The sequence below is a fragment of the Pogoniulus pusillus genome, chromosome 6 (assembly GCF_015220805.1).
Source record: "Pogoniulus pusillus isolate bPogPus1 chromosome 6, bPogPus1.pri, whole genome shotgun sequence".
Lineage (NCBI taxonomy): Eukaryota > Metazoa > Chordata > Aves > Piciformes > Lybiidae > Pogoniulus > Pogoniulus pusillus.
This window is the reverse complement of record NC_087269.1, coordinates 10,225,788-10,248,130: the sequence shown is the minus strand read 5'-3', so window position 1 is coordinate 10,248,130 and position 22,343 is coordinate 10,225,788. Positions and strand designations below refer to the sequence as shown.

Here is a 22,343-nt window from a genome sequence, read left to right as displayed (position 1 = left end):
GGTTGTGGCCAGGTGGGGGTTGGTCTCTCCCAGGTAACCAGCAATAGAACAAGGGGACACAGCTTCAAGTTGTGCTGGGGGAGGAATAGGCTGGGTGTTAGGAGGAAGTTCTTCACAGAGAGAGTGATTTCCCATTGGAATGGGCTGCCCAGGGCGGTGGTGGAGGCACCGTCCCTGGAGGTGTTCAAGAAAAGCCTGGATGAGGCACTTAGTGCCATGGTGTAGTTGATTTCCTATGGCTGGGTGATAGGATGGACCGGATGATCTTGGAGGTCTCTTCGAATCTTGTTGATTCTATGATTCTCCCTCAGCCTCTCCTCACAGGGCTATGCTCCATCCCCCTCACCAGCCTTGGTGCCCTTCTTTGGACACATTCAAGCACCTCAACATCTTTCTTAAACTGAGGGGCCCAGAATGGGCACAGTACTCAAGGTGTGGCCTAACCAGTGCTGAGTACAGGGGCAGAATGACTTCTCTGGTCCTGCTGGTCACATTATTCCTGATACAGGCCAGGATGCCATTGACCTTCTTGGCTGCCTGGACACACTGCTGGCTGTCAACTAGTACCCCTAGCTCCCTCTCTGCCTGGATGCTCTCCAGCCACTCTGTCCCCAGCCTATAGCACTACATTGTGGCCACAGTACAGAACCAAATCACTCAGCCCCTCTTTGCCTTCATGAATCCTCTTTTACCCCACAAAGATAATTATACTGAAGACTGTAAGATGGCTCTGATTGTAAAGAAAGGGATAGGTAGGTATCCTAGGTAGGATGCCTAGGATAGGTAGATAGGTGTACAACTAGAAGGCATGGCAACATTCAAGTCTCTTGCTTGATAAGGGACATTCTAAAAGGTGTGTTTATAAACAACTGTGTTAATAGAATATATGTAACAGCTCTTGTGCATAGTGGTCTATGTGTCTAGATCAAGTCAGTAAAACATCACTTGCAAATTTCAGGGTAAATAAGAGAAAGGAACCCACCCAACTGTTCTCTTTCAAAAGAGGTGGGTATGTAAAATAATGGTTTGTACTGGCATGAATCACCTGAACCCCTAAAGACCACTTGGACTTGCCTTGTGGTGGAGACATCTCTGTCTGCTACATAGGGCACCAAGGGTCCAATGTGTAAGAGAATAGCACCTAGATTATATGCTAAAAGTGGATCATGTAAACATTCCCTCGCTGTCTAGTGCAAAAGTAAAGCAGGGACACCACAAACTGGATGGAAGAGAAGAACTTTGTTTTCATGAAGTAGTAGTTTGGTGGATATCTGGGGTAAGCAGAGAAAATTAAAGAACACTTGTTTGCTTTCTATTTTTCAGCTCCTCCTCTTCTACCCCATGCTCCAGATGCTGAGGCGCTCTGGATGAAGAGTTCTCCAAACAGTGGGTAAAATGCTCCCTGTCAGAACAGGAATTAGCCAGCAACATTCAGCACAGTACACTTCTGCTTCATTGTCTAATTCCTCCCTGTTTTTGAGTTGCTGAGTGAGACAGCTTAGACTGATTTCTGGAATGTGCAGCCAGACGAGAGGAAAGCATGGATGGACACAGCTGGCTTGATAAAACTGGGGAGGAGGTTCCCAGGACAGCCAAGTGCTCAGTGTATTGTTTTTTATCTTGACTATGTAAGAGCTAAAGAGAAGTGGCTTCACTGTGGGTGCCCATGGGGGTTATGAGGCAGCAGAAGGTTGTGTGTTGTGCTGGATTTCTGCCACCAGCTTCTAAGAGCACAACCCAGAATCGTGAATTTGGAGGCTGGCAATCAGACAAACACTTGGACTGTCAAGTGTGTTTGCATACTGAACCTGCTTGCACAGAGTTAAGTCCCTTCTGCCTGCTCCTCCAAAGGTCACCTGGCAATGAAAGGAAGGGCAGCAGCTTTCAGATTGGTGACAAGAACTTGCAGAGTTACTCATACCATGCACTCCTAACCAACCGCTGAATGGAGCCCTAGGATCAATGTGTAGGTTTTTTCACTAACTGTGGAGGTTCTATTAATAACTCTTTGTTGTGTAGTGTGGCCTATGTAGAAAGAGAGTTAAAGGGCTGGGCAAAAGCCACGATCAAGAGCTCTGGCATTTGCTTTGTGAAGTTCAGCAACTCAATGCTGCTGTTTTCTTTGCAGGGAAGCTGTGATTACAAAACCACTTGGAGCATTCAGACTGTGTTACAAACAGCATTGCTGATGCCGCTTTGTTTCCTTGCTCTCTGAAAATTTCTGAGTGCCAAAAAATCCACAAGTGGGTCCAGAACGCTCTTTAATTCTCTTTGCAGAGAAACCAAAGAACACATTCTGTGGAAACCTTCATTTGTTCTGCATGCCATCCCTCCTGAGCAGCATCGCCAGCACTGCCAGTTCCTGTAAGGTACTCTGCTTGGTAACTAAAGAACTTTCTTTATCAGGACACATGATAAAGCAGCTCCAGTTGGGAGACTCTTAAGAACATTTTTTTTTTTATGGTGCTGAAAGCAGCTAGTTAAGTATATAGTATCTAAATCACATCCATGGATAACTTAGTTATGCACTGCATAAATTGATTGTTTATGAATAAACTGTAATATCCCACCAGGCCCTAACTTCTGCATGCTTTTTGTTCCACTGGAGCTTGCATAATCATTTTATGAACAATTTTCTGAGAGCTGAGCACCCTTCATGCTTTGTAGTTCCTCCTGATTGCACCTTTCAGGAGCTATGCAGAGTGACTGCAGTGTGGATGTGTGTATAATGGCCTGGCAAGCCTCCACAGTTGTGGAATTTACAGTCACTGCTGTGTGTGTGTAATGCTTGGAACATTTTTTTATTGTTATTATTTATTTATGGTGGATGATGAATTGGACCATCTGTCCTCAGTGTCTGCTGACCCTCTTCTCTCTGCTCTTCTCTTATCCTGGCATGTTTTGGGTTCAAATGCAAGTTCCCAGAGACTCTTATAAATTTGGTAGACCCAATGACAATTTATAGAATTTATAGAGTTTATAGAGTGCCCTCCCCTCCTCCCCCTCCTTTCCCCAAAAAGACAGGGAGAGAGATAAAAGGTAGGGACACCCCAATAAATCAATCTCACTCGATTTGGAAGTTAAAAAGGAAAAGTTTAACAATAACTTAGAAAAAAGGGATTGGAGGTAGGGGAGTTTACAAAGGATGAGGAAGGGAAAACAGCAAAATACAAAACAGGGATGGATACAACCCGAGTAGTGTGATGGTGTCTCTGCCTCGTGGCTGGTATACAGTATCAGTGTGTGTGTGCGGTCATGAACGCAGGTAGTGAGCAAGAGGGCGAAAAGAGGAAGAGACAGGAGAACTCCTGTCTTTTATACCACAGGAAGTGGGGGGGAGTGGGCTAACCATCACCTGGAGTGTGGCCCACCCCTGAGGAGGGGCCGAGACCCCTAGGGTCAGGTTCAGGGTCACTCCCCCAGGAGTGTTAACCCTATACATTCCACCCCTTGGTTAGACCACTTCCACCTTCCTAAGAACAGTCTTCTTCTCCAAAGATGGGAAAAGTGTCCTTGGGTTAAGAGTTCTTTTTAGTCCTTCTCAGTCCCCGGCTGTATCTCAAGGCGATGTGCTCCTCTGGTCCGGTGCAGGTTGCTGAGATGTGAGCAGGGCAGGAACGGAAGAAAAGTCAGTGAAACAGGAACAGTTCTTGTTGGAACTCAGGAAAGTCTTTTTCCTCTGTGAAGAAAAAAAACATCAGGAACAGTCTCTCTTGGTGTCTGGCATCAGGGGAGCAGGTGTAGATGAGCTGGCTGTAGACATCCTCTGGAGGGAAATCAGGAACAGTCTCTCACTGCAGGGCATCAGTGACGAATCAGATGCAGGGTTCTGGTTGGACGCCGTGGTGTGATGCGATGCTGTAGGACTCTGGATAGCTGCTGCTGTGATGTAGGTTCTGTTGGACGCCGTGTAGTGGTGAGGGTATAACTACAAAAACAACTTGTAACCCCTTATGAACTATAATACAAGTATTGCACAACTATGATACAAGTATTGCACAACTATGATACAACTATAATACAAGATAACCTGAAAGTATCTGGAACACATGGAATCAACTCTGAGATTTCAAAACCTTTTCAGCTAAAGAGAGGTTTCTCTGAGGGACACACTCGATAACACCAGTTTCCATCATCACCCAGTAGGTATGACCAGGACCCTCTGCAGATACCACCCCTTTGATGGGTTTTCCCCCACCAGAGGCAGGAGCAACCCACACAGTCTTTCCCAGTAGATTCCTTTCACAGACCACAGGAACTCCATCTCCCTCAACTGTGGGCAGTAGGGCAGACTGAGCAGGACCAGCTCTGTTAACTGATCCCCTGCTGTTCACCAGCCAAGTGGCTTCTGCAAGGTGCTTCTCCCAGTTTCTGAGAGTTCCACCTCCCATAGCCTTCAGGGTGGTTTTCAGCAGGCCATTGTGTCGCTCAATCTTTCCTGCAGCCTGTGGGTAGTATGGGATGTGATAAACCCATTCTATCCCATGCTCTTTTGCCCAGTTGCTTACAAGGTGGTTCTTGAAATGGGTCCCATTGTCTGACTCAATTCTCTCTGGGGTACCGTGTCTCCACAGGATGTGGCTCTGCAGGCCCAGAATGGTGTTACGGGCAGTAGCATGAGGTACTGGATAGGTTTCCAGCCACCCCGTGCTTCCCTCCACCATGGTTAACACATACTGCTTGCCACTACGAGACCGAGGCAGAGTGATGTAATCAATCTGCCAGGCCTCCCCATACCTGTACTTTGACCACCTTCCCCCATACCACAAAGGCTTCATGCGCTTGGCTTGCTTTATGGTGGCACAGATGTCACATTCATGGATAACCTGAGTTATGGCCTCCATGGATATGTCCACGGACCTGTCTCGGGCCCATTGGTATGTGGCATCTCTTCCTTGGTGACCAGAAGAGTCATGTGCCCACCGAGCTAAGAACAGTTCACCTTTGTGCTTCCAGTCCAGGTCAATCTGGCAGATGTGGGCAGCCTGGTCAGCTTGGTGGTTATGCTGCTGCTCTTCAGTGGCTCTGCTCTTTGGGATGTGAGCACTGATGTGTCGGATTTTAACTGGTCGGTTGTCCAGGCGTGCAGAAATGTCTTGCCAGAGATCAGCAGCCCAAATAGGCTTCCCTTTTCTCTGCCAATCATTTCTCTTCCACTCCTTCAGCCACCCCCATAAGGCATTTGCTACCATCCATGAGTCGGTGTAGATGTATAGCATTGGCCACTGCTCTCGTTCTGCAATGTCCAGGGCCAGCTGGATGGCTTTCACCTCAGCATACTGGCTGGATTCGCCTTCTCCATCTCTTGCCTCTGCAACCCTGCGTGTGGGGTTCCAGACGGCAGCCTTCCATCTCCGCTTGCTGCCTACCAGGCGGCAGGATCCATCTGTGAAGAGAGCATATGCCTTTTCCTCCTCAGGAAGGTCACTGTATGGGGGGGCTTCCTCGGCACGGGTCACTGCCTTCTCTTCTGCTGGCTTTCCAAAGTCAGTGCCCTCTGGCCAGTTGGTGATGACCTCCACAATGCCTGGACGCTCGAGAGTCCCCATCCTAGCCCTCTGAGTTATCAGAGCCATCCACTTACTCCAAGTGGCATCTGTGGCATGGTGCGGAGTCGAACCCTTCCCTTTAAACATCCAAGTCAGGACTGGAAGCCTTGGAGCTAAAAGGAGTGGTGACTCCGTCCCAATCACCTCAGAAGCAGCTCTAACTCCCTCATAGGCAGCTAGGATTTCTTTCTCTGTGGGGGTATACTTGGTCTCTGAGCCTTTGTACGCCTTGCTCCAGAACCCGAGTGGGCGGCCTCTTGTCTCATCAGGAGCTTTCTGCCATAGGCTCCAGCTAGGACCATTCTCACCGGCTGCTGTGTAGAGAATGTTCTTAATCTCTGGGCCGGTTCGAACTGGTCCCAAGGCCATGGCATGGACCACCTCTCGTTTGATCTGGTCAAATGCCACCTGCTGCTCAGGTCCCCACTCAAAGTTATTCCTCTTTCTTGTAACGTCAAAGAGGGGTTTCACAATTTGACTGTACCCGGGAATGTGCATCTTCCAAAAGCCCACAAACCCCAGGAAGGATTGTGTCTCCTTCCGGTTAGTGGGTTCCACCATAGTGGCCACTTTATTCACCACATCCATAGGGATGTGGCGTCGGCCATCCTGCCAGCGAACTCCCAGGAACTGGATCTCTCTGGCAGGCCCTTTCACTTTGCTTCTCTTAATGGCAAAACCAGCATCCAACAGGATATTAATGATCTTCTCACCCTTCTGGAAGACCTCCTCTGCTGTCTCACCCCATACAATGATGTCATCGATGTACTGCAGATGTTCCGGAGCTCCACCCTTCTCCAGTGCAGTCTGGATGATGCTGTGGCAGATTGTAGGGCTGTGCTTCCACCCTTGAGGCAGTCTGTTCCAGTGGTACTGGACTCCTCTCCAGGTGAAGGCAAACTGTGGCCTACATTCTTCTGCAATGGGGATGGAGAAGAAAGCATTAGCAATGTCAATTGTGGCATACCATTTGGCCTCCTTTGTTTCCAGTTCATACTGCAGCTCCAACATATCAGGCACGGCTGCGCTGATTGGAGGAGTCACTTCATTCAGGCCTCGGAAATCCACCGTGAGTCTCCACTCCCCTGTCTCCTTTCGCACTGGCCATATCGGGCTGTTGAAGGGCGAGTGGCTCTTGCTGATGACAAGCTGCTGCTCCAGGCGGCGAATCAGCTGCTGTATGGGTAGCAGGGAGTCTCTGTTGGTGCGGTATTGCCTGTGATGAACTACACGAGAAGCAATAGGTAACTTGACATCTTCCACCTTGTGGGTACCAACCACGGAAGGGTCATCTGACAAGCCAGGCATGATAGACAGCTGCTCTTTGTCTGCAGTCTCTACAGCTGCTATGCCAAAAGCCCACTTGTTTCCCTTCGGATCTTTAAAGTACCCTTCCCGGAGAAAGTCGATCCCCAGGATGCAAGGTGCATCAGGGCCAGTTACTATGGAGTGCTTCTCCCACACATTCCCGGTGAGGCTTATCTCAGCCTGCAGCACAGTCAACTCCCGAGACCCCCCTGTGACTCCTGCAATTGTAACAGTATCTGTCCCCCTGTGGCTGGAGGGGATCAGAGTGCATTGGGCACCGGTGTCTACCAACGCTCTGTACTTCTCGGCTTCAGAAGTGCCAGGCCATTTCACAAACACGTCCCAATATACTCTGTTATCCCTGGCCTCCGCCTGGCTGGAGACAGGGCACCTCTAATTCTGAGCAGTGTGACTGCATGAGGCACATGGACCTGAGTTACTGGCTTCACCACCCCTTGAGCGAGAGCGCTGCCTGCGGGACACTGGGGCAACCCCTCTTCTGGAGGAGTTATTCCCTGTGTTTGTCCCCTGCAGTTCCCTTACCCTGGCCCATAGAGCTGAGGTGGGCTGGCCATGCCATCTGTCCATGTTTTCCCCATGGTCACACAGTGTTCTCCAGAGTGACCCCCTGTGTGTACCCTGTCTGCTCTGGGCTGGTCTCCTGCGGGGAGGAGGAGGAGCACGGCGGCGTGTGTTCCTTATAGCTGAGACTTGCACCCATTCTGAAGGTGAAGAGCAGTCATCCTCTGCCTTCTGCATTTCAGAGAAAGAGGCTTTCAGCTCGTTCATTTCTTGGGTGAGGGTCTCTACAGTGGCAATTAAGGTTTTCCTTGACAAACTGTCTTCAAACTGTCTTAGGTCATTCACAAACTCCCTGATTGTGGGAAGGTTGTTGGGGTCTCTGCCCAGCAGCAGTGCTCCCAATGTGGGGGCATATGTGGAAGGGGCACACTGAGTCAGTTTCTTTAAGAGGGCTGGCTTCATGCGGACATCATCAGGGTCCGAGGGCCTCTGGTCGGCTCCATAAATTATCTCTTGAACCGCCATTTGCCTCAGGTATGAGATCCCCTGTTCCATATCTGTCCATCTAAGGGGATGGAAAATCATGTCATCCTTAGTCGGGTACCTGTACCTCACAGCTATCAGAAGCCTGGCCCAAAGTGAGTGGGTACCATCGAGCCTTCCCAGCTCCTTATCCACACCTCCATCCCTCGACAAGGATCCCAGCTGCTTCGCCTCCCTGTGATCTAGGTCCACTGTTTCTGCTCCTGCATCCCAGCATTTCAAAAGCCAGGCTAAAAGGGACTGTCCGTTTGCCCTTGCATACTCCTGCCTTATGTGCCTGATTTCCTTTCTGGGCGTGGAGCTGATAAGGATCACTCCATTATCAGGTCCATTTCCAGCTGGTTGCTGTTGCTGGGGGGTGCTGGTTCCCGAAGAGGTCCCTTGCCCTGGATCGGTATCTGCGGGAGGGTTTTGATTTGATCTTGCTGGCCGCGTCGTAATTGGCGCCAGGTGAAGGGGGCTGGGCTGAGGGGGCAGGGTCCGGGGGGCTGCCCTGGGCGGGACCGGAGGCGGAGTTCGGGGCGGAGCCGCGCTAGGGGCGGTCTGCCCGGTCTGCCCTGTCGCCCAACCCCCGCAACTGCAGCTCGGGCAGTGAGGACTACCCCTCCCCCTAAGCACCCTAATGGCGGCGCCCACTCGATATTTCCACGTGTCCCAGTTCACCGCTATCTTATTAATTCCCAAACCCAAATTTACACACAGTGAAATAACAGCTATCCAGTACCATTTTTCCCCCAAAATATCTGGAGCTTCTGTGCTCCAATGCATATACTCAGATTGATTCCATGTTCCAGAAACATTTCTAAACACAGTGATATTACTAACAGAATTCAGGAAATAGGCATAGACTCGGGCAGGCAAATGCTTAGAATATTCCCAGAGCATATCAATGACAATCCAGAAGACATGGTAACTTATAAACTTTAACAGCCAGCCCCACAACAGCCATGCAAATGCGTTAATGATTAAGACTTTCAGAATATCCATTTTTTAACTTCCAAATCTTCTCTGAAAGAATTCTTTCTACCTAGCCCCACGTTGAGACGCCAAATAAATTGTTTTGGGTTCAAATGCAAGTTCCCAGAGACTCTTATAAATTTGGTAGACCCAATGACAATTTATAGAATTTATAGAGTTTATAGAGTGCCCTCCCCTCCTCCCCCTCCTTTCCCCAAAAAGACAGGGAGAGAGATAAAAGGTAGGGACACCCCAATAAATCAATCTCACTCGATTTGGAAGTTAAAAAGGAAAAGTTTAACAATAACTTAGAAAAAAGGGATTGGAGGTAGGGGAGTTTACAAAGGATGAGGAAGGGAAAACAGCAAAATACAAAACAGGGATGGATACAACCCGAGTAGTGTGATGGTGTCTCTGCCTCGTGGCTGGTATACAGTATCAGTGTGTGTGTGCGGTCATGAACGCAGGTAGTGAGCAAGAGGGCGAAAAGAGGAAGAGACAGGAGAACTCCTGTCTTTTATACCACAGGAAGTGGGGGGGAGTGGGCTAACCATCACCTGGAGTGTGGCCCACCCCTGAGGAGGGGCCGAGACCCCTAGGGTCAGGTTCAGGGTCACTCCCCCAGGAGTGTTAACCCTATACATGGCATGTTGGCACTGTCACACAGTCAGCCAAGGTGAAGGTCTGGAGCCTGGATCTGTGACCTTCACTGCTGAGCCCAGGATGGTTCAGTCCTCAGTTTCCTAGGGTAATTCTTCAGTATGTTATGCACCCACAGGTCTGAGATGCCATGCAAGGAGGAGGGATCTGTTACAGTAACATTAAGGGTGTGATAATAGGAACTTCCTTCAGGCACATAGATATTAATTGAAGAATACTTTATGTAGGCTCAAAGTTAATGAGTGGGCTGTTTTTTTTTTCAGAACATAAAAAGGACACTTCCTGATCTGCAATAAAATCAGATTAGTTGAACGTAGGTCTGAAAATGTGATATGCAGGCACACTTAGACATCACTGAGACAGATGGAAATAGAAAATGAAGTAACTGTCTTGGCTCACTTAATTTTGCCCCTTGCCTGAAACAAAAGTATATGATAGTGACCTAAGTGCCAACCGAGGCACTCTTAGTAACTAGATCTTAGTCCAAAGATTGATGTAATTAATGGATTCTTTTCTACCAAGTTTATTTGGCTTTGCATTAAGTGCATAGGTCACCCCCGCAGGCTGTTACATAAAGTTAAGACCTCTGCAAGCACTTGGGGAATCCTTATCAAGCTTTTCTGTAAACAGCTAGATCTTCAGCACAGGTGTAAGACTGAAAGGCTTATTTACTGCTATTGGCAGTCATCACAAGGATATGTAAGCACCTGTGCAGCTCAGCAGGGAAGAGGCTTTCACGGCATTGCTGGGGCTGTTGCAAACTGATGAGTCAAGTATATATATAAAAAAAAAGAGATGTGAGAGCATATGGAAATCATGGGGCTTTCTTTGTTGTCAAATAGAAGGCAGTAGGTTCTTTTTTGTTTGATGATTCCCTTTTGGCCCTTAACAGTGCAAGCAAAGCATACTTTGAAGCCTCCCTTTGTGACTTTCCTGGGGCTTGTTACGGAGTAGCCTAAAGGAAACATTAATAATCTGTATGAAAACTCAGTGAGAGCAAAAGGGGGGTTGGTGGTGGGGTGGCTAAGAAAAACTTTAATGAGACTGTTTTCCTGATACTTTTATTAATCTTAGAAGCATTAATGAACCTTTAGGCAACTTTTGTTCAGTTTTTGGTGTACAGCACAGCAGAAGAGGTCTGAGTTTTAAGAACAGAGATAGGCTTATGAGTTGATAGGAAAATCAAATGTTCCCTGCTTTGTTGTTACAATAGTTCCTGTCTCTCAATGATCCCTCAAAGACCAAAGCAGAAAATGGTTTGCTCCCTGTAGGGAAGAAGAAATGTTTGGAACTATAACATTCAGATAAACTTCTCTCTGACTTACCAACTGGCATAAAATAAATTACACCTGAGAATCACTGGAAAGGGGCTTACTTAATTTTTAAATGTATTGGAAATTGTCGCATGGGGTAGCGATGCTAACAGCTGATTTCATCTCACTTTATTGCAAAAGAGAGCAGCACTATGCCTGGACAAGGGTATAAAAGCCAAAGCTGTGAACTCTGACATTCAGAGATGTAAGCTGCACATTCTGGGATACACACTCAGTTAATTCTGTTGTCTGTACTGCAGGTGGTAAGTGCAGGAAGGATTTTATGTTTGTTTTTAATAGTAGTATTGTAATAATTAATATAATTAAATTATTTAAACAATTTTACTTTAAAACCATTCTGGTAAGATATACAAATAGTAATCCTGTCCTAAAACAATAGTTGGAAAAATAACTGGTTTTCATGCTTCTTTTTATAAGACCTTGAAAATACTTCTGTTTGACTTCTTTTTTTCTGTGTAAACTTGGGATTTAGGAAAGTATAGGCTGGATGTTAGGAGGAAGTTCTTCACAGAGAGAGTGATTTCCCATTGGAATGGGCTGCCCAGGGAGGTGGTGGAGGCACTCTCCCTGGAGGTGTTCAAGAAAAGACTGGATGAGGCACATGGTTCCATGGTCTAGTTGACTGGATAGAGCTGGGGGATAGGTTGGACTGGATGATCTTGGAGGTCTCTTCCAACCTGGTTGATTCTATGAAAAATACAACACTTTTTTGAGAGTAGAAGTGGGAAAGGCTTCAGGTGCTTATTCAGAAATTAAAGACCTAACTGCAAGATGAGTGATAGACTGCTGTAAAATGCACATTTCCAGAGGCCTTTGTTATGGTAGGTTCTCTCTGCTGCGTGAGCTGATCCTTCAGCTTGTCTCATCTTTCAGTTAGGCTGATGTGTAAAGAGTGGTGATAAGTGGCTTTTGTAAGAAATTGAAATGTTTTATAGCAATCAATCTTGAGTTAAATTCTCCAGGCTATTTAGCTGTAATCTTCCAGATTAATCCATGCTGATGTAAGAATCAGAGCAATCCCAAGCATTGATATAGGCTGGGCAGTGACTGGCTTGAGAGCAGCCCTGAAGAAAAGGACCTAGGGGTACTGGTGCATGAGAAACTCAACCAGTGTGTATTTGCAGCCCAGAAAGCCAGTGGTATCCAGGGCTGCATCAAGAGAAGTGTTGCCAGCAGGTCAAGAGAAGTGATTCTTCCCCTCTCCTCCACTCTCCCAAGACCCTCTCTTGAGTACTGTATCCAGTTCTGGAGCCCCTAGTACAGGAAAGATACGGATGTGCTGGAGCATGTTCAGAGAAGGGCCACAAGGATGATCAGAGGGCTGGAACTATGGACACAGACTGAGAGTTTGTGCTCTTCAATCTAGAGAAAAGAAGGCTCCGAGGAGACATTACTGTGGCCTTCTAGTATCTGAGAGGGACCCACAAAAAAGCTGGTGAGAGATGTTTTAGGATGTCAGGTAGTGATTGGACTAGGGGGAATGGAGAAAAACTAGAAGTGGATAGATTCAGATTGGATGTTAGGAAGAAGTTCTTTACCATGAGGGTGGTGAGACCCTGGAACAGGTTGCCCAGGGAGGTGGTGGAAGCCCAATCCCTGGAGGTCTTTAAGGCTAGGCTGGCTGTAGCTCTGAGCAACTGATCTACTGTGAGGTATCCCTGCCCACAACAGGTGGGTTGGAACTGGATGATCTTTGAGGTCCCTTCTACCCTGACAGTTATGCACCATTTTTACCCATCTGATTGCAGAATTTGCAGAGAAAGAGAGTAAGAAATAAAAATCAAAACTCTGTAGGGTGTAGCAATAGCTGATGTGAAGGCTGAATTGCTTTCAAGTGTTCACATACACTCTATGACCTAAAAGACTAGCTCTTTAAAAAAAACCCAAACTTTTAAAGCCAATACAATTCATACTGGTTAATAGTTTTCTACAGTAAGACTAACAATGGTCCACTAAAAGTTATTATATTCTTCCTTATATATATAACATATATACATTATAAAGACTTCATAATGGTCTGTATATTTCATTTGTGAGGTCACTACAGGAGTACATCTGAGCTGGCCTATGGGACTTTGGTGTTTTGTGCCCTACTGAAAAATCTCATTAGAGATGATTCAAAAAGCTTTAAGACTTAGTCATAGAATCATAGTATCAGTCAGGGTTGGAAGGGACCTCAAGAATCATCTAGTTCCAACCCCCCTGCCAAGGGCAGGGACACCTCACGCTAGATCAGGCTGTCTAGAGCCTCATCCAGCCTGGCCTTAAACACCTCCAGGGATGGGGTTTCCACCACCTCCCTGGGCAACCTGTTCCAGGATCTCACCAGTCTTATGATGAAGAACTTCTTCCTTACATGCAGTCTGAATCTACCCATTTCTAGCTTTGTTCCATTCCCCCCTGTCCTGTCACTACTTGACATCCTAAAGAGTCCCTCCCTAGCTTTCTTGTAGGATGGCCCTCTTAAGGTACTGAAACACCACGATAAGGTCACCTCAGAGCCTACTCCTCTCCAGACTGAGCAGCTCAAACTGCCTCAGTCTCTCCTCAAAGGAGAGCAGCTCCAGCCCTTTGATCATCCTCATGGCTCTTCCCTGAGCACCTTCCAGCACATCTGTATTCCTCTTGTAGTATGGGCTCCAGAACTGGACACAGCACTCCAGGTGGGATCTCACCAGTGTGGAGCAGAGAGGGAGAATCACCTCCCTCGACCTGCTGGCCACACTTCTCTTGATGCAGTCCATGATCTGGTTGGCTTTATGGGCTGCAAGAGCAGACTGACAGTTCATATTGAGCTATTCATCCACAGCACCCCCAAGTCTTTCTCCTCAGGGCTGCATTTGTTCATCACTGAAAGGAGTCCCATTTCTAGCAGCGTTAGTCCTATCTTGTAGTCTATGAGCTGGGCTGGTGCCAGAGGAAAAGTTCACTCACCTGCTGCCTAGCCTGTCAAGGAAAACTGGGAGGTGGGAGAGCAAATACAGATTGAAAACGACCTCAAGGAAGACTTCCAGCTGAACAGTGTGTTCAGCATCAATTTGCATGCCTGCCCTTTTCATGCCTTTGTAAGTAGGGCATTCCAGTTTCTGCTGGAATTCTTCTGGAATATTCAGTGAAGATACTGGAAAAAAAATAAAGTGTTTCCCCTCGTGCATTGTGCAATCTGTTATGAGGAATCAGAGCTGAAATAGCCAGCTCATCCAGTGGGAATGGATTTGCTTTGTGTTGTCCTTCCAGCAGGGGTTCATCCATGCATGCTGGAAATCGCAATATGAAATGCTCCAGCGTGGAAGTTTTGTGTGAGGATTATCGGACTTCAATTTTCTCGGTGTCTCGCAGCCCAAGCCTCCTGCTGGCACAGGAGTCCTCGGAAGTTTCTATTTGCAAGGGTTTTGAAACACCAAAACCTGAAAGTAGGAAGGCTGAACTCTTCTGAAGAATAACAGAAGAGAATGGTTGCTCTGTTTTGCTCCTTCTGCATGACAGTGCCTATTGAAAACCTTTGATCTTCTCTTAGGTCCCACAAGCAATTTGCTTTAAGCTTCCCAGCTCAAACAGAACCATGGCGTTATTCCAGCTCAGTAGAACTGCTCTGTTCTTAAATGGCCAAATGTAAACCTCAGATACAAAAAAAAAAAAAAAAAATTTCTATTACTTTTTGTTTTCCTCCAGATTATATTCACAAAATATTATGCACAGAGAAGAGTGAAGTCTTTCAGATACCCTCTCCAGAGCTGGGTCATGGATGGTTATCTGCAGATGACGCCAGGGTAGCTTCAGGGCTGCTGCGTCCTGGAAGCAGAGCTTCAGTTGCTTGCTGCTGCCACTTGGTTTTGGCTGGATACAGCTTGGCAAATGCAAGGTCAGTCTTTCCCATTCTCACCATGCATGAGTCATGTCTGATTCCTTGGGATTGAATCTCTGGGGGAAGGCACACATCTAATCTTAAAATAGATCCACCAGATGTTTAGTATCAGAATGCAGTGTGATTATTTAGTCAAGATTGTTATTTCTTTGGGTTTGAAACAGCAGCACGTTGTGCTGTATTTTTAACACTGTGGTCATTTCCATGAGTGCACTCAGTGCTGCAGCAGTGGAAGGTAGCTGGGTTTGAATCCAGCCCATGTATCACTGCCACGTGCTTGGTGCCTTGCTACTGGCCCAATCCTGTGAGATGCTCATCACAGTCCAAAAATAAAACTTGCTCACAATGTGATGTATGGAATAGTCTTACAGGCGAAGGGAAGGGAGAGCTTTATTGCTTGTATCACCTGACATTGGGACGGTGTGAAAACTGGAAAGTATTACGCCATAGTGGTAGCCTTTCGGATCACCTCTAGGTTTGCCAGCAGCAATTACAAAGCTTTAGAGCCCATTATAAAGCTTTTATTTATCCTTCCATTCACTTTTGTCTGGAGAACTTTCTTCTAGTGAATGTCAGGTAGTCCTGAAGTGTAAAGGGATTGCTTCTGAAGAGCAGTTGCTCACACTTCTGATTATCATGCTCTGTAAAAAAGTTATATTAATAAATTATTGTTATAAACAAATTAAATCCTATCACTTGGCTACACAGACCCTAACACTTCACTGCAGCCACTTCGAGCTACAGCTATGCCTCTTCAGTCTTCCTCTGCTGAGGCTGCAATGCTCATGCAATGAAACAGTTGGTCACACCCCATTATTGAGGTTGTTCACAACTGTGTACAAAGCACCAAAAGGATGTTTTGAAATGACTACTCAATTGCTATAGATTTAATTAAACTGATGCCTGCATATCTTCACAGTGTGCTTTTCCACTGAGGCTAGGGAAAGGAAATTCCAAATTCAATCAGCTCAATTGAAACTCAAGCTTCAATTTCAGAGCATAAATGTTGCCTGCATGCAATTAGAGCTGGCCACTGACATGAACATTTTGTGTCACCAAACTTCAGTCTTGGAAAGTTACATATGGGCCTAGATGTGTGACACTTGCTTTTTTGGAGTGACACACACAAATCCCCATACACCAGAAGAAAAATTCAGCCCTAATCATCAAAGGGAAGTGAGAACTACATGAATGTGTGTCATGCATATCCAATTTCTCCACTGACCATCCAGAGAAAATAAATCACAGTGGATGTCCTTCCATTTCTTCTTTGTTTAAACAGCTAGAAGGAGCTCTGCATTAAAGTCATCCTGGATTTCCTGAGGGAATCATAAAATAAATTAATATTGGCTGATTAAATGTTTTGACCCATATTTAAGCCACTGGAAAATGATAGGCCTACTTTGTCGTGGCATCACTCCAGCTATTTTTTTTTTTTGGTGTACTATTGGAATCAGAGGATAAAACAGGAGGAGTACTTCTCAACTGAACTAATAATCAGTTTAATCCATTTTTAGTAAATCCTTTCTCTGGAACTGTACTCTCTGAGTTAGAGTTCTTGTGCATCAGTCTCTCAGTGATGTCTAATGTGTCATTTTCCCATTATGCACCAGAAAAGACAGCAAAAGTGATGCACAGGAAAAGGGAAAAAAGGAAGATAAAAATGGGTCATGGTCTGGTGTGATTAAAGGGAAAATGTAAAATGGCACACATTGCAGATAGATATCCAAGTCACATTGATTTTTCAATGAGAGTAGGATAGCTTGCAGCCCCTCATCTCTCTGAAATGTTCCCTTACACCCTAAGGCAATTTAATTTGGAAAGAGTTGTCGGAAGAAATCTGAGAGGTTTATAAAACGTGCAGTATAAAAAGCATGCTGGCACAGCAAGGGCAATGCCCTGAGACTCAGAACCTGCTCAAAAGTTAATTGAAATCAATTGGAAAGACTTCTGTTGACATAAATAAGCTCTGGATGAGCCCTTAGCAGAGCTAGTTTCAGTCCTCACGTTTACCTCAAGTGTCTAGAATGGCTCACGACAAGTCACTCAGAAGCCATAGCCAGAATGGGGGCCAGAGACTGTAGTGGGATCATTTGAAGTGGGAAGAGCATGAAAGGTTCTCCATACAGCCTCACACTTCACAGCTTTTATCAGAAGTGGCTTGTGAGCTGCGAATATAAAACAAATAATTTCTGGTGATGCTTACAGTTGTAGGGTACTGTCAAGATAATTTAAAAGCATCTTGAAAGTGAAGATTAGGCATTTAGAATTGTAAGAAGAGCACCTGTGGTCAAATTATCTTATACAAAATGTCAGGGGGCACCAATCCTAGTGTTTTAGACCATAAACTCATCACCAGCTGGAATAATGAAGCAGAAAGCTCAGTGGAACAATGTGTTACTGTTAAGAAATTAATGGTGTCATTCACTATGTGCTGTCTTCCAGCCATACCTTTATGTAGCTACTCCCTTGGAAAGGACATCTTGCTCTCACTTCCTGGAGATTGATGGAGAAGTCTGTAACCCATGGAACTGAGGCCATTTCCTTGAGGTGATGGAGGTACTCTCAGACCCACTGGGCTGAATCCTCCTGGCTACTATAACCTTGCATAAGCTATAGCACTGGTTTTGGTACTGTCAAAAAAGGCTCTTCTGGCTATGAGATCTGGACAGCGTCCTGTGCAATGGAGCCTTAATCATCTCTCCTGGTTTAAAACCAAAAAATATATACACACACCTATGTCTACCTGAGGACTTTTGTTGGAACTGCCCATTTGTGCTAAAGTTTACATCCAGGATGGTGTTCCTGCTGCACTGCTTCATCGCGGCCCTACCCAGAGGTCTTGGTTTCTGAACACTGAATGCTTCTCAAGGCTCTGAAGCGCTGAGTTTCCCTGCCTACAGTTTCATAGGTTAGTTGGCTACTACTTTGCCAAGAGGTACCCAGGAGACCCCATCCTGGAAGCCCAGGCAGTCCTTGACTCCCTTTCCCACTCCACCTCCTAACTTCTGTCCATTTTCAGCTGTTGCTGCCTCCTTGGCTCGCCCTGCTTGACAAAGCCCAGCAGGAAGGCTGCTCCTGTCAGCAGGAGATGGATTCACAGTCCCTGTGCCCTGTGTGGCCTTAACCAGCAGCAGCAGTTGCGGTTTGGGAAGCCAGGTTGAGTGTTCGCAGCTCTCGGCTAAACACACAGAGCAGGACTGGGTTTGGCTCACTGCCAGCTAAGTCACTGCTGCCTCAGTCAAGTCCGGTGTGAAAAAAGCAGGAGATTGTTCAGATGACTCGGAAAACCTTTTACAAAGCACGAGTAAGGCAGAAGAATTACCAAGAAAAAAGAAATTGAATGTAAGGAAATACAACACAGCGACTCAATTTTTTAACTCAAAAGAACTTCTAGTCACAGAGGACAGGGAGAAGGCACTGCCGATTTCTGAAATGCTTTGGATCTCTTCTTCAGAGGATTTTGTTGCTAGGTAAAAGTTTGCTGACATTTTCCCAGCTTGCCTGAGGCTACCTAGTGAAGCCTAGTGCCAGCTTACTTTAACACATCTAACAAATGTTGTCTTCCAGGCTGTGCTAATGGCTGCCAGCCCTACATATTTAACTTAATTGAAGATCAATCAAAAGTTAATGAGGGCTTTTGGCTTTTCCTGCCTATGTCAAGAACAGAAGAGATTTATTGGAAGATAGTTCATGAAGAGAGCATAAATGTATGCTACCAGACTGCAATGTTTGATAGACAGTTGGAGCATTATGATCTGTGCCAGAGAAGCAGAATTTCTAGGGAGCTCATTGCCTAATTCTGTCAAGCCTCTAGTGATGGCTTTACTGAACCTCAGGTAGCTGGGCCAGGAAAAAGATTAAGGGTGATTGTATCTCCTTACTTCATTCCCAGCTTCCTGGGATACCAGATGCTTGCAGCTTGTGTGCTGCAGCCAAAGTGAGATGAGCAGCCTTAATTCCCACTCCCTACAAATCCTATATGCCATTTGCACTTAGGGTCTTCTAGGGAGGGTCCATGACTGCTTTGTCTGCTTGGTGAGGCAAGCAGGCTGGATGATATAAACCATGCTGAATGGACTTCTACCACTCATTTGTACTGAAGAGAGCTGCATGCTTGGTTCCCCTCCGTGAGAAACTGGCTTTTTCCCATTGCTTCTCCTACTCATAATATGCCCTGAAAAGGCAAATATAAGAAGAGCTGCTGAGTCTCCTATCCTCTTCATGCTTTTTCTCTGCAGTATGGAGCTGCCAAACGTTTTGATGAAAAACAACTTCCTGAACTTTTCACAATGTGAACCAAAAAATGTTTCATCCTGTCCTTGTGTGCCAGGAAGGGACAGACATTTTAGCTGATGTCCTTCAAAAAGGTCAGCTGGAAGCAAGTATGGCAGCCAAAGAACTGCTTCTGCTCTTTGACTAAACTGCATTTTGTTTCAGCTTGATCCAAAATCCAACTTTTATGAGAGTGTTTTGAGAACTGGAGGAGGTTATTTTACACTTAGATGCTAATTCCAAACCAAAGGGAAAGAAAAATAATATCTGATCCTGTGGATGCTTCACTGGAGGTCAGACCAAGAGAGAGGTGACACATAGATGCATAGAATTCCTGATGCTTTGCCCTTTTGTGTGTTTATGTTAATTAAAAGTAGCTTCAATACAAAGAAAAAAACAGCCCAACCCAAACAAACAAACGAAACCTAGACCCACCAGTTTCAGAAACTCAGAAGTCCAGCAATTAAGGTGTCTTTGGAGAGATGGGAATCTGCAGTTCAAAGGCATGATCTGAAAAGGCAGAGAAAGAGTTTGAACTTTCCTGACATTCCTCTCTACTAAGAATCTGGGTTTAGTTACTTAAAGTTTCATCAAACTGAAACTATTTAGGATACTTCTTTTCCTTCAAGGTCTGTCTTACCTTCCCTCTGTCTGTCATTACAGAGCTTTTGCTTCTATCACTAAGGATCCTGAGAAGCTTCCTTGCTTGTCTTGAGCATATGACCTCACTTGTAATGTCTGTGACTCTACTTACTGTTTCAGTGTCTCTTTTGAAACTGGGAGGAAAGGACACATCTGTGACTGTGAGAAAAATGAAGACAAATGATTAAGCTGCTTTCAGGAGCATTACCTTTCTCTTGGGCTGAGTTTGCTGATAGACAAGTTTACCTAAGGTTGCATTTTTTTTCCCTGCAATTGATCTGCTTATGGGGAAAAAAGTGTGAAATGTGAAGTTCTCCACAAAATAAAACAAGTGGGAAGGGGAGCTTAAAAAAAAAAAAAGAGAAAGGAGAAGTATGACTTTAAAAGCTTTTCTTTCTTTTTTACAGCTTTTCATCTCACAGGTGCCCAGTAAAGGGGAAGGAAAACACAAAAGGACAGAAGGCTATGTATCACAGCTACAACTTACTGAATTTCCTTGCAAACTACTCAAGCTGAGGGAGATTTCAGAGCCTAAAATGTGTTGTCTGGTTCAGGAAAACTGCTGTGAATTTTCACAGTTTTATAACTGAGCATGTCCAGAAATCAAAATCAGGTTCATAAGTGATTTGAGGTAAGAAATTTTCCTGATTGAAGGATGGTTTTGGTTTTTCCTTGAGTCCTGAGACTGAACTTAGCCAGTAGCTTTGCTTTCAGTCTGCTTATGGACAGTTCTTGTCTTCCAGATTGCATGTATGTAATGTTGGAAAGGTTAATGATGATGCAGACCAAGTGACGGGTGAGGTTTATTGCCACTTCTTTCACTCAAGGATTGCCAATCACAGTCTCATCACAAATCTTTTTTTAACAGTGGGGGTGAAAGGGACTGGGTTTATGAGTGGATTAGAGCATCTGACTCTGCTCAGGATTCTTTTTTAAGTGCAGAGTATCTTGACATGGGAGCATTTATTTTAAATTTTGACTGTGGAGACGTGGCTTCTTCAGGATTCTTGCTTAAGCAGATACTCCTTATTAGCTGAAGTGTTTAATAATTTGGACTTAAGCATTTGGACTTAAAACTAAGCTTTCCTTTGGCTCCACTTCAGGGCATCCTGAATCTGAATCTAAGACATGTTCTTTCTGTGTGTTCTCACATGTGGTGTCTGTGAAGGGCTTCTGTGTCTGGGAGAGGTGTGCATTTCTTAGAGGCTTCATGACTTCTCCATGATCTTCTCACTTGGTACAAATAAAACATTGAAAATGTTTTTGTGATCTCTTCTTCTTTCTATCTGCTTAATCAGACAGACTTTTCTTATTCCCTGCTTTGCCTGCATCTGTTCATCACTTTCAAGACCCTCTTTAGATGCCATTTAGTAACTGTTGACCGTCTTAAAACCTGCTGAACTGTGGACTCATAAGACCAGTGAAGAATTGCTGGAGCCTACAGACTGCCCAGGTTATATCAGCCTTTTGCACTTCTTGATCCTTTCTAAAGGATTTTGTCTGCTGGCTCCTGTAATCATGGAAAATGGGACCCCTAGGAGTGATCTAAGCCCTCCTCCTGCCCCGAAGGTGGATCATGTTTAAGTAATTCCTAACATGTTTTGCACAACCTGTTTTTAAAACTGCTAGTGTCAGAGTTTCAAAATTTGGCATTCCATCTTCTTCATTCAGGCTATAAAACCCAATTTATCCCATTCTTCCTAAAAGGTTATTTTCTGCCTTCAATTTTCTCCTTTCAAGACTGAACAATACCCTTCCACTTCCTACTCAAAGTGCTCCTTGCCAGACTGGGTGCAGTGTTCTTAACGAGGACTTATCATGACCAAGAAAAATAAGGGCATTGCGTCAGACAGAACTCCCATTGGTACAGCTCAGGTTGATGAATGCCTTCTTTGCCACAGTGTGACATTGTTGACTCATGTTCAGCTCTGATCCTCTGTAATACTGCCCAGGTCCTGTTCAGAACGGCTGCTATCTGTCTAGTCATTCCTCACCCTGTACTTTCCCAGACAATTTTCCCCTCCTAAGTACAGGACTTAGCACCTGTCTCTGCTCAGCTGAATCCTGTGTTTTTCAGACTGTTTCTCTGATCTCCAAATCATTCCAAAAGCACCGTCTCTGCTCCAGCTTGCCTGCAGCACCTTACCCCACATGTGGATTTCAAGTGTGTGATCTGTTCTGTTATCCAGACTGTCAAATAACGATACAGGAAAAGGACTTAAACCTTACAGATTCCCAAATGATACGCTTTTCTAGCCTGACAGCAAATTACTCACACCAGCTGTCGGTGAGGTTTTCCAAGAAGCTGTGCATCTACCTTCTTGTAGCCTCTTATTCAAGCTTTTTTATACTAGTTTTTCCTATAAGAATGTTTACTTTTAAGACTCTAAGACCGTGGAGCTTTTGCTGTGTTATTTGTGAGTGTGAATTGATTGCTCTTTGTGATTCTCTTTACCTCAATATTTGTCTGTGTTGTTCTTTTTCTGTGCCCATTCTCAAAAGATGCTAATGAAGAGCTACTAAAGTGTTACTAACAGAGAAGCCCTCCAGGGTTGAAGTCAAAGGCTGGGTTATTTTGGTTCTTATTTTCCTATACTAGATGTCAGACGTTTCAATAAACTCGTCTGTCATCACAGATAATAAAGGTTAAGGTTTTTTTCTTCTATGGATACAATAACATTTTGGGAT

At 45.3% G+C, this 22,343-nt stretch overlaps 1 long non-coding RNA gene across 1 annotated transcript; it reads left to right on the top strand.

The window, feature by feature from the left end:
• The first annotated feature begins 17,898 nt into the window (after nucleotides 1–17,898).
• Nucleotides 17,899–20,931, top strand: LOC135176453 (uncharacterized). Its single transcript, XR_010302658.1, has 3 exons — nucleotides 17,899–18,045; nucleotides 20,063–20,286; nucleotides 20,399–20,931. It is a non-coding gene; the product is annotated as an uncharacterized LOC135176453 (long non-coding RNA).
• The last annotated feature ends 1,412 nt before the right edge of the window (nucleotides 20,932–22,343 follow it).